Source organism: Paramisgurnus dabryanus, chromosome 11, assembly GCF_030506205.2.
Source record: "Paramisgurnus dabryanus chromosome 11, PD_genome_1.1, whole genome shotgun sequence".
Lineage (NCBI taxonomy): Eukaryota > Metazoa > Chordata > Actinopteri > Cypriniformes > Cobitidae > Paramisgurnus > Paramisgurnus dabryanus.
The window spans coordinates 16,999,507-17,011,422 of record NC_133347.1 but is presented as its reverse complement, the minus strand read 5'-3'; positions in this window follow the sequence as shown (position 1 = coordinate 17,011,422).

The following is an 11,916-nucleotide window of genomic DNA, read 5'->3' as shown; positions in this document are numbered from 1 at the left end:
CTCCAGAGACTTCAAGAAAATCTAATTCAATTGGAGACAAAACGTATTAGTTTTAAGCATTCAGAATTGTAGATCAATAAACCAATTTTATTTTGAAGTATAAAACCACTTTTGAAAATGACCTACTTTTCTTCATAAAAGGAGCTTTTACAATTCCTAAGTGTCTTCCCTGGGGTCAACTGTTGCATTAAACACTGTTAAACAGCATTATTGGTTATTGAGAATTTAAACAAGATGCTCATTAAAGGTGGGGTGCATGATCTCTGAAAGCCAATGTTGACATTTGAAATCACCTAAACAAACACACCCCTACCCTAATAGAATCTGGAACTTATTTTGATAGACCCGCCCCACACATACGCAACCCAGGCAACAATGTCGGTTAGTATACATGCCCCTTACTGATTGGCTACAAGTGTGTTTTGGTAGCCGGCTCGACTCCCTTCTCCAAAGTGTTTTTCAAAAATCATGCACCCCACCTTTAAGACATCTGAATATCTCAATATACCAACTGTCATCTGAGGCTTATTGTTTTCTTAAATTACAGGTCTGTGATTGTCTAATGAAAGATAAATGTGTGAATTTACCAAAAAATTACCAAAGTAGATCGATTGGTTGTACTGTACATTAATAACACCTAAAGACACATAACCTCTGATCTTTTTTTTAACTCATAAACATGAAAATCAATCTTGCATGCACCATTTGGACAAATAAAGATCTGCAGATCTACTTCAAGAGAACTGTGACACGGACATTGTTTTTCGGAGAAAGCAAACAAAACCCTTAGTGCAGATGAAATGAAGCCTCTTCTTTCATCTTTTCTTTTTTCTTTTTTTAGTAGGCTTTTATGAATTTCTCTTTTCACTACAATCTGGAAAATGTTTTATACTAATCAAACAAATGACATATACTGGCTAAGGAAAAATCCTATGCAGCATAATAAGAGTAGATGGTGATGGCAAAATTGGAGCCCATCAACATCAATTCCACACATCTTCCCCAGATGAGTCTTGGACCATGCACCTTTCCGTGCTGGTTTATTTCATTGTGATTTTCTCTGTCTGATAGGTCTATCAACATTGTATATATAGTTTTTTGTTCCTTACACAGTTATTCAGCTAGTGGTTTTACTCATATGTACACAAGTGTGTTGTGAAATATTCTGTGATGTCCATTGTTTAATTACGTATGTTTATATATTTTATATATAGCCTATGTATTAAATTTTCAAAATTGGCCAAAGAATCTACAGTACAACAAATCTTAAAAAAAAAAATAAACAGCAGTTGTTAGTAGATGAATGTTTATGCCTGTGAGCATAGATCCATAGTCATTCATTGTTTGCATTCAAAATGTGAAAAAATATTTAGTCTTAGCCTGAATAGGCCTTTACACACCTTAAAGGAGCTGTATGTAACATTGACTTTTAGCGATCAAACTTGGTACCGCAGTCTAAATTCAAAATATTGGAAATGTTTTCCCTGTTCCCCTCTCAGGTTGCCAAGAGTGTCACTGACAAGGGAAAGCATACGTTTATCTGTTATTTTTTTTTTGGTTTGCAATGTTTTTTTGTTGTCTGCAAACTACAAATGCACTCAGATCACACAGACCAAAACAAAAATAAGCATTCTGACAGAAGGTGCATTTTTAAAAAGAAAATAACTGGCTACAGCAAAGATACGCAAACACATTAGCATGTTTCCTAAATATCTACAAATATATTATAGTATTTTTTTTTATTTAGTACAGTAAAAACCTGCGTACAGCTCCTTTAAACTAATGATTTTAATTCTAAATTCTCATTTTGCCCCATGTACTACACTTACACCCTCTAGTGGCCAAGTTATCAACACTGTGTTGATCCACTAATAATACATCTGTGTGCTCATTAACAGCAAACGATTTTAGTTGTCCGCCTAGTTAATAAAAACTAGTTAGGATAGAATGAAAGAAATGCACAGAGAGCAAACATGTCAGTTACTGTATTTTATTGGTTCAATAAACTATGCTTTGAAAAGTTGCCAGACGTACTTTGAACATATAAACATAAAAAGGTATTTTAGTACATCTTCTTTAACCACTCAGATAAGAAATCAAAACACAAAAGAAAAATCAAACACATACGCTTGCCTTTCAGCAAAACAATGCCTCAAGAGGCTTTTACTCACAAAGAGTATTTTGCTAAGTAGTGTTGTAGTTCTCGAGACCGGTCTCGGTCTTGAGACCGGTTTCAAGACCACTTTTTAAAGGTCTTTTACTCGGTATTGTCTCGGTTTTAGTATTTTATTTCAAGATCGGTCAAGACCACGACTTATGGAACATCACAAATTTATTTTTTTATCATTACTTTTATGCAGTTTATTCAGGTTTGGCATATGATGTTGGCATTGTTTAAGCATTGTTTAAGTTTCTCCCAATGACAATTTTTCTAATTTTATTACTAAAAACACCTGCATTATGTTGGCAAGCCATAGAAAGACAGTTCAGAATAAATGGTTAAGTTGATTTCAGCTCTTTAGTGTTTGTTCACTTTTATTTCCTCTGATTCAACACACAATCACACTACAATCTCATTATATAATAATTATGCAAAGGGTTCTTATACATATAATAAATACACAGAATGATGCAGCCATTGCAGGTAAATAATCCTAATAGACTTTTAACCAATGATGTCAATAAAAAGTTCTCCTATATGGAGGGGTGCCTTTGGATGCATTAATTCACACAGAGACCCAGCAATTTTCTGTGGTAATACTAAGAGCTTGCACAATCTGTTATTATAAAAACAACTGTTAGCTTCACCTGAAAATGCAACAGGTCAAGCAATTCAGCATCTAGAATAATAACCTTTGCAATTATAGAAAAAGTGCCCATGCCCTTCAAAAAAGTATGTTTTTGTAAGCAGCCGAAAGCAAAGGACTCATGGACTAATTAACCATGAAGACATGGCTGTTACAAAACCAAGCACATCTCATTGGCTGAGAGTCAATTTATTGTTATTTGTGCCTTGAACACATCCGAAACCATGAAAAATGACTACACATCAACCATTTTACTATAAAATGTTGGCTGTGTCCCCAGGTGTATTTAAAGCTATGGTGCACTATAAGTCAGAGATGTGATGTCAGTGGGATTTGATTTGGATCCAAATGGACTACTAAGCAAAGGTTACATATCTCCCTACAGCTACATGTTCAGATAGGTATGCAATGATCTAAAGGAATCAACATAATCTTTTTAGGAAAGTTCATGCTGTTTAATGCATATATTGTTCTTTCACAAAGTCAGAGCTTGAGACAATATATTATTCAAAATAAAAACAGCTAATAGCTTTTATACGACATTGATACTATAGTATAGATGGTTTCAGCAGTAACAACATAAACAATTGGCTTTTGTGAAAAACACGTAACTTCCAGTAAACTCCACTAAGAATAAATAACAACAAAATCCATTTAAAGTAGTTTATTTATATAACAAGCAAATAAACAACACGTAGATTTCCTAGGAAACATTTGTTATTTTTGACGAGGTATTTGTTCAAGAGTTCAGTTTCAGCACATAGAAAGACCATAAAACAAACAGAACCGGAAGTAAAGTTTGGACCAGAGGCGTAATCGCGTCACCGGCCGCACGTGGGTCTGATGAAATGGTCTAGATCAGTGTTTCTCAAACTTTTTCCACGTGCGGCCCCCTTGTGTACAGTGCATTCCTACACGGACCCCCCAAAGAAAATTTATGACAAAAACTGTTCTAAAATTTAACATTTTAATTAAACAAAACATATTAAGTTTATACAAAGTAGTGCTGTTGGTTAGTAGCCTTATTTTGTTAGGTTTAATTACACAGAATTCATGATAAATGTATTTTATAAAATTTCATAAAACTGGGGCCCCCCTGGCATCATCTCGCGGCCCCCCTGGGGGCCCCGGACCCCAGTTTGAGAACCACTGGTCTATATTCCTATAGGTCACAAAATAGCACATGGTGCCAGAAATACTGAGCTTAAGAATTGAATTCCCAGAATAAACTGATCAAATGTATACTATCAACACAATGTCAGTTGCAAAAAGCAAAAGTGTAATTAATATTTGATTGCTCTATTCTTCCTTCTGTCTTCAACTATTGTTTTTTAATGTTATTGTCAGATCATGAAGAAACACGAGATCGTGGCATAGTTTTTTCTACACTCAGAAGTGATCACAGTACATTTATACATAGATATGTGCAGCCAGGTATACATTTGGTATATATGCACTCTTCAAGGGGTACTGCCCAGTGACAGCTTTGTAACTTTTTCCATAAGTGTATAAAAATCAGTGTCGGTCCTTCCTATACGCAAATTACGCAAGTTGCACAGGGCCCCTACACCACTAGGAGGCCCCCTTTATCTCAAAATATTTAAAATTGCATTATGCCAAATCAAAAATGATTATTATGTTTAGGATGCTTTAATTGTAATAATTTCCATTGCGGATTTATGCAGATTTTTTTAAATACTTAATGAATTCTTTAATTGCTGATATGTAGCCTACTGGAACAACATGCAGTGAGTGACATGACGCAGAAGAGGAACTATGTTATTTCATGTCTGAACTATGTTGACAAAGCAGTACTGAGAAATGCAATTTATTTTTATCTCTTGCAAGCCTTTTTGTATGCTACAAAAAAAAAAATGGAGCAAAAAAGAAAAACGTCAAGAATGCGAAGCAATAGAAGAGAAAGTTATGTGCTTGTAATATTTTAAAGTCTTGTTAGTATTGCCAAACAAAGAAGTGTCATATTTTCAAAATAATACTCCAGTACAGACTTTCAAATGTCCAAATTGTTTCGTTTTCCCTTTATGATAAGTAAGTTTTCAGTAAATAAACCACATTTATGCACTTTGATGTGTTTGTCTTTCAGTTTGTTTAGGCTTGGTAAATGGGTAATTTTTACAAATCTTACTGTATTAACATCTTTATATATTTAATTTAAATCAGTTTTTTGTATTTCTATTTCAAACAACACATGTTGAATCAAAACAGCTTTAAAACAAATGCATGATTTGTGTTATAATCAGCAAGTATTCATTTATCAGCCAGAGATGAGTGTCAAAGTAATATCCATATGGTAATAATATACAGCTGTCAGATAATACAAGATATGTGGTTAGTTGATGTCACAGGAGTGACGATCTTTTAGGCGGAACCAAAAATTGGGAAAGTTTGGTTCCGCCCGGATGTTTCCGCCCGGACCGGTAAGAGAAAACACCGGACATCCGGTAGCGTCGCGAACGCTGTAATCAGCCGAATTACATACAGCTGAGAGTCATTAAGAGGAGCGCCGGGTGATTGGACGATGGCAACACTCAGGAGAGTATTTTAGAGCAGTTTAAACCACAGTTGGGGTGCTTATTATTCCTGTTGGTGGTGTGTATCGTAGCGTTGAGTTGGGCTCACCGAGTACGCTATTTTGGATTGCTGTATTTGCTCTCTCTCTCGTTTGGATTATAGACTTACATTGATGAAGATACCGAAGACCTTATAGGTAGAAGAATTAAACGAATACTGACCTTGGATGAAAGAAACGAAGAAAGTACAGCAGCTGTAAGTAACGGAGTCTCCTTATGGATGTGTTGTGCATGTATTTGACCTGTATATCTCTTTGAGTGTTTTCAAAAGAGAGTGGGTGGCCCTACCCCTGAACCAGCGCGGTGGGTGAGCCAAAGGGTCTTTTGTGCTGAAACAGCTCCAGTGACGAAAACAAACACTAGGCCACGTTACCATCTCCATATTCTTCGTCCAGAGTGAGGTGAAGGAAGACGGGCGTCTATTGTAAGCACTGAGCGTGGTGGGTGAGTCTTGGATGTAGAAATTTTCACTTGAAGTGGTGCTGTGTAATGCTGTGTATTGCAGTGAGATTGCTGTTGTCTTGTCTGACGTACCCCCGCCTCCAGTCACTCGTTCTTGAGACGACAAAGAGGAAGAACGGTTCTAGAGTAAAAACCTGTACATGAATATGCTGTGAGTGTGTTTCAGTCTTAAAATCACGGAGTGGCGTCTCGAAGTATTTTCCCAGCCAAACGCTCGGCGGACTTGAGTTTAGGAGTGGCGGTGAAGAACTGTGCTATTGACGGTGTGTGAGTATTACCTATAATATTGCTACCTTACCTGTGTCCTTTTATCATCACAGAGTTGGAGGCGAAGGAGATCCGCCGCCCCGAGGTCTCGACGAAAGGGCGCCCCGGTCCAGTTTTCGATTGACCAACGGGTCTCGAGGAAAGGACAGCGCTCGACCCGGTGTGCTGGCGTGACGTTCTCGCCCCTCTGTAGACCAACGAGCTCGCCGAGAGGGTTTTGGCCCCCGGCGTCACATAGGAAACCACTGTCTAGCTGACGCATCGCGCAGCCAGTTATCGTAAGTCCGCCACCCTGTTAAAGTAACATATGACCGTTAAAACTGCCAAATCAACAGGGAAGAGGAGTGTGTTGTGAGAGCTGTGCAGAGAGCCATACCTACCTCGAAGCGGTAGTCAGCAGACATCTGTGGAGAGAGAGAGAGAGAGCCAGCGTGAGCACTGAGATACTGAACTGTGAAGAGAGCCATACCTACCCAAAGCTGTAGTCAGCGCCGAGGTGAGGGAACCATTGGAAACCGATTCATTGTGCCTTTGTGTCCCAGCAGTCAACTGTGGAGAGAGAGAGAAAGAGCCAGCGTGAACGCTGAGATATCGAACTGTGAAGAGAGAGCCATACCTACCCAAAGCTGTAGTCAGCGCAGAGGTGAGAGAACAATTGGAAAACCGATTCATTGTGCCTTTGTGTCCCAGCAGTCATCTGTGGAGAGAGAGAGAAAGAGCCAGCGTGAATGCTGAGATACCGAACTGTGAAGAGAGAGCCATACCTACCCAAAGCTGTAGTCAGCGCAGAGTCCTCTGTGGAGAGAGAGAGACAGAGTCAGCGTGACCGCTGAGCTATCAAGCCGTTCAGGAAAGCCCAACGTACCAGAAGCTGTAGTCAGCGACGAGGTGAGAGAAACCATTGGAAACCGATTCACAGTGCCTTTGTGTCCCCAGTAGTTATCTGTGGAGGAGTAGAGAGAACCCGTGTGAGTGTTAAAGGAACGGTAAGGAAGGAAATCTATACTTACCAAGAGCCGCAGTCGGTGAAGAGGTGAGAGAACCCTCGGAGGTCGATCCACCGTGTCCTCGTGTCCCGGCGGTAGTCTGTGGAGAAAGAGAGAGCAGGGAAGGAGAGTGAGTCGACAAGCAAGGAGCTGTGTGAGATAGGCGGTGAACCGCCTCGAGCTAGCTACAGGTACACGGATAAGAAAAAGTCTATACCAACACTGATTTGATTTATTCTGCCTCCAGGAAGGAAGAGGAGCGCGCCACGGGCAGAGGGAACCAGAGGCGGGAGCCCGTTCCCCGACGCAACCCCCACCCCCCTGTCACTCGCTTGCTCGTGGCCCCCTGGAGGACAGATTCGGGCATTAGTTTTAATTCCCCTTTCCCCAAATCCCCAGTATCTTTTAAATATTTAAACAAATAAAGAATATTTTTTTATACTTGCCTGTTCCTCGTGGTTGTTTGGTCATTGGGTTGGTTTCGGGGACCTCCTCGAGGTGGGAATTGAGAAGGGGCGTGGCTTAACCACTAGCAGCCAGCCCCTGGCTTGTGACAGATTTTGGCGTAGTCGGCAGGGCCCCACCTCGAGTTGAGTAACCAGACTAGCCCAATGACCGACAACGCGGGGCCCGCAGCCCAACCCCGTGCGGTGCCTGTCTTTATGGGCAGCCCTTGGGTCCAAAAGTATGGAGGAATAGAGTCGGGAATACGACTAACGGAATGGAAGGCCCAGTTGGAGTATTTAGCCGACCTGCAAAGCCTTAGTGTAGCCCAGCGGCTCCAGTTCGTGTTAAACTCCCTAGAGGGAGAAGCGCGGCGAGAAGTACAGGCCGCCCCTGAAGCTGTCCGAGCCAGTGCCCAAACTATATTTCAGTTCCTTACCGAGCAATATGGTGACCACACCCCCGTAGCTGTCCTCCGTTCCCAATTCTTCAATAGTAAACAAGGCCCCCGACAACCCATTAGAGCTTTTGCCCTGAGACTGCGAGAGCAGTTCACCCGGCTACAGGCCCGCAGCGATCATGGATTGGGAGATGGCGAGACTTTGCTGCGCGACCAATTCCTCCTGGGGATGAAAGAGGGCCCCGTGAGACAGAGTTTGAGGGTCCAGTTCCGCAGAGACCCCGACCTCACATTTGAAGATCTAAGGAAGGAGGCGTTAGCCTTGGAGGGCGATGAGGTCGAGGTGAGTGAGACCCCAGTATGTGCAGCGGTAAACGAAAGCGTGCCACCACCACCAGAGCGCACGGATTGGAAGCAGGCTCTAAAAGTAGAACTGTTGAAGGATGTCCGGGAGCAGATGTCAGAATTATCCAAAACTCTTCTGGGAGAGCTGCGCCAAGGTAGGGCGCGGGAGGAGCCAAGGCCGGCACCCCGAGAGCGAGTATACTCGGAGAGGAGCCGAGAGCCGCCGGGATGCCCAAACCGCTATAATCGACCCCGTTTTGAATGGGATGATCAGGGACGACCAATTTGCAATCGTTGTGGTGAGCCCGGGCATTACAGTCGTCAGTGTGGGCCTCGCAGGGCATCTGAAGGGGGTTTTTAGGACGACCGGCCACAGTGGGTCGTGTGGCCGGGACCCCTCGAGAAGACCCGGGAAGAAGGGACAGCTCTAGGCAGCAGATGATCGGGCATAGCCCGGTGGCAGAAGTAAAAGTGTGTGGCAAATGGATTCAGTGCCTGGTAGACACGGGCTCACAGGTAACGATGTTCGCAGAAAGCCTCTCCAAGGAGATATTCGGACAGGAAGGAACACAAGGAACGGAGGCCCCCTGGCTGACGTTGAAGGGCGCTAACGGCCTAGAAATCCCCTACATTGGCTATCGCCTGGCGGATCTTGAAGTGCATGGGGTAGTTGTCCCCCAAAAAGGTGTGATCATTGTTGAAGATAGGTGTTTGGGTGCCCACCGAGCCCTATTGGGCATGAATGTCCTCTCCGAATGCTGGGAGGAGATATTCCAGGCTAGGCCTGGTCCGAGGATTTCACCCACCGAGAGACCCAAGTGGGAGCGTGTAGTGGCCGACTGCCGTCGGGTCCAAATGAACCAGGTGCGTAGAAATCGGGAGAAAGTGGGAAGAGTAATGTGTCGTTTTGCTTTGTCTATTCCCCCTAGGAGTGAGGCCATCGTATGGGCAAGAGTGCCCCTTCGAGAAGCGAGCCCAGAGGAGTGGGTGTTGGTAGAGCCACATACAGGCTGCCCACAAGTGGAGGTAGCACGGGGACTAGCGGCGGTCCACCGGGGGAGAATCCCGGTAAGGGTACGAAACGAGCACCCCTATGCAGTACAGCTACACCGGCATCAACGACTGGCCCGGCTGACGACGGTCACACCCCACCAGGTGAGGGAAGAGAGGGACGTCAGTTTTCGTCAGGTGTGCCCCACTGTGATCGAGGTGGCCCTGACCCAATTGGATGCCCCGGCGAGTAACCAGGAGAGAGGTGTGCCAAAACACCTAGCGGGTGAGTCACTGCGAGGGGACGACCTGGGACAGGTACAGACACAGAAACTGCAGGCACTCCTTCGGAAGTGGCAACATGTGTTTGCGAGGCACGATGAGGACTACGGGTGCACCAGGGTGGTGGAACACCACATCCCCACTGGGGATGCAGGGCCAAGTAGGGAGAGATATCGACCGATCCCACCTACCTTGTATGCGGAAGTACGTACACTCCTGCAGGGCATGTTGGGCCGGGGCATTGTCCGAGAGAGTAGCAGTCCCTGGGCGGCCCCCATCGTGCTCGTACAAAAGAAGACGGGAGCCTGGAGGTTCTGTGTGGACTATCGCAAGCTGAACCTGGTAACCAAGAAAGACGCCTTCCCCTTACCACGAATCGAAGACTCCCTTGCTAGCCTCACGCAGTCAGCCTGGTACTCCACCTTAGATCTGGCCAGTGGATATTGGCAGGTGCAAGTAGCCGAGGCCGACCGGGAGAAGACCGCCTTCACGACCCCGTTCGGACTATTTGAATGGGACCGGATGCCTTTCGGGCTCTGCAACGCTCCGGCCACCTTCCAACGCTTGATGCAACGTTGTCTTGGAGGTCAGTTGATGGAGTCAGTATTGGTATATCTGGATGATGTGATTGTGTATTCCCCAGATTTCGATTCCCACCTCCGGCACCTAGAGGAAGTTTTCCGAGCCATGGAAAGGTACGGGCTGAAGCTGCAGCCGGACAAATGCCACCTGCTGCGGCGAGAAGTGAAGTTCCTGGGCCATGTGGTCAGCGCAGCGGGGGTGGCCGTGGACCCCGAGAAAGTCTCGGCAGTGAAGGATTGGGACGCGCCTAAGACTGTGAGGCAAGTACGATCCTTTCTGGGGTTCGTGGGATATTATAGGCGATTTATTAAGGATTTCTCGAAGATTGCCAAGCCCCTTAACCAGTTGCTGGTCGGCACGGGACGAAGCCGGGGCCGTGGGTCGCCCTCTATTAACTGGGACAATGATTGTGAGATGGCTTTTCAGAGGCTGAAGCAGGAGTTGTTACAGGCCCCCATCTTGGCGTATGCTGATTTTTCTGAACCTTTTGTCTTATATACAGACGCGAGCAACCTGGGATTGGGGGCAGTATTGGCCCAACGGCAAGAAGGAACAGAGCGGGTGATCGCTTATGCGAGCCGGAGTCTCCATCCGGCAGAGAGGAACGACGCAAATTACAGCTCCTTCAAGCTGGAACTGCTGGCCCTGAAGTGGGCCCTGAGCGAAAAGTTCAAGGACTACCTTTGGGGAGCTAAGGTAACAGTTATCACAGATAACAACCCTCTAGTCCATTTACAGACGGCGAAGCTGGGGGCCGTGGAACAGCGATGGGTGGCACAGCTGGCCAACTTCGATTACAAGCTGCAGTATCGGCCTGGACGAGAGCATACGAACGCGGACGTCCTCTCAAGACTGCCCGAGGGAAAGAGCCCCAGACGCCAGGGGTATCGAAGGGAGAATAGCCGTGAGGAGGGCTACATGATAGGGGCCGTGGAGGCGCCAGGAGGCCAGCAGGAAGCTGCACCAGGGAATTGGGGGTGGGACCCCCGCCGGTGGATAGAGAGGCAGGCCCAGGACCGGGACGTGTGTCAGGTGAAGACGTGGGTAGAGCAGGGCCGACGGCCCACGTCGGCGGAAAGGCTAGCCCAGACAGAGACCGGGAAGAAGTTACTGGGACAGTGGGAGAAGCTGGAGCTACAGGAGGGGGTGCTCTGTAGGAAGACCCGCGATCCGAAAGTGGGCGAGGAAGTGTGCCAGATCGTGGTGCCTGCCAGCCAGGTAAACGCATTGGTCTCAGCCTATCATGACCAGTTGGGACACCAAGGACAGGAGAGGACCGTATCCCTACTGCGTAGATTCTTCTACTGGCCGGGATTGGAGGCGTCTGTGCACAATTTAATTCAAGCTTGCCCCCGGTGCATGCTGTTTAAATCTAGACGAGAGGCCCGAGCACCGATGGTACCCATCCACGCGAAAGCCCCCCTCCACATAATGGCAATGGATTTCCTGACGCTGGGCCGCCCTCAGGACCGTTATCAAAATATTCTGGTGATTACTGACCTATTTACCAAATACGCCTGGGCAGTCCCGACGCTCGATCAGACAGCCAACACCACCGCCACAGCTCTATGGCGAAATGTGTTCCAGACATTTGGATGTCCCGAGTTTCTGCACTCCGACCAGGGGGCAAATTTTGAATCCAAGGTAATCCGTGAGTTATGCCAGTTGTATGGATGTACCAAAACCCACACCACGTCGTACCATCCCCAGGGGAACGGAAGCTGTGAGAGGTTCAATCAGACCCTATTGGGGCTACTGGG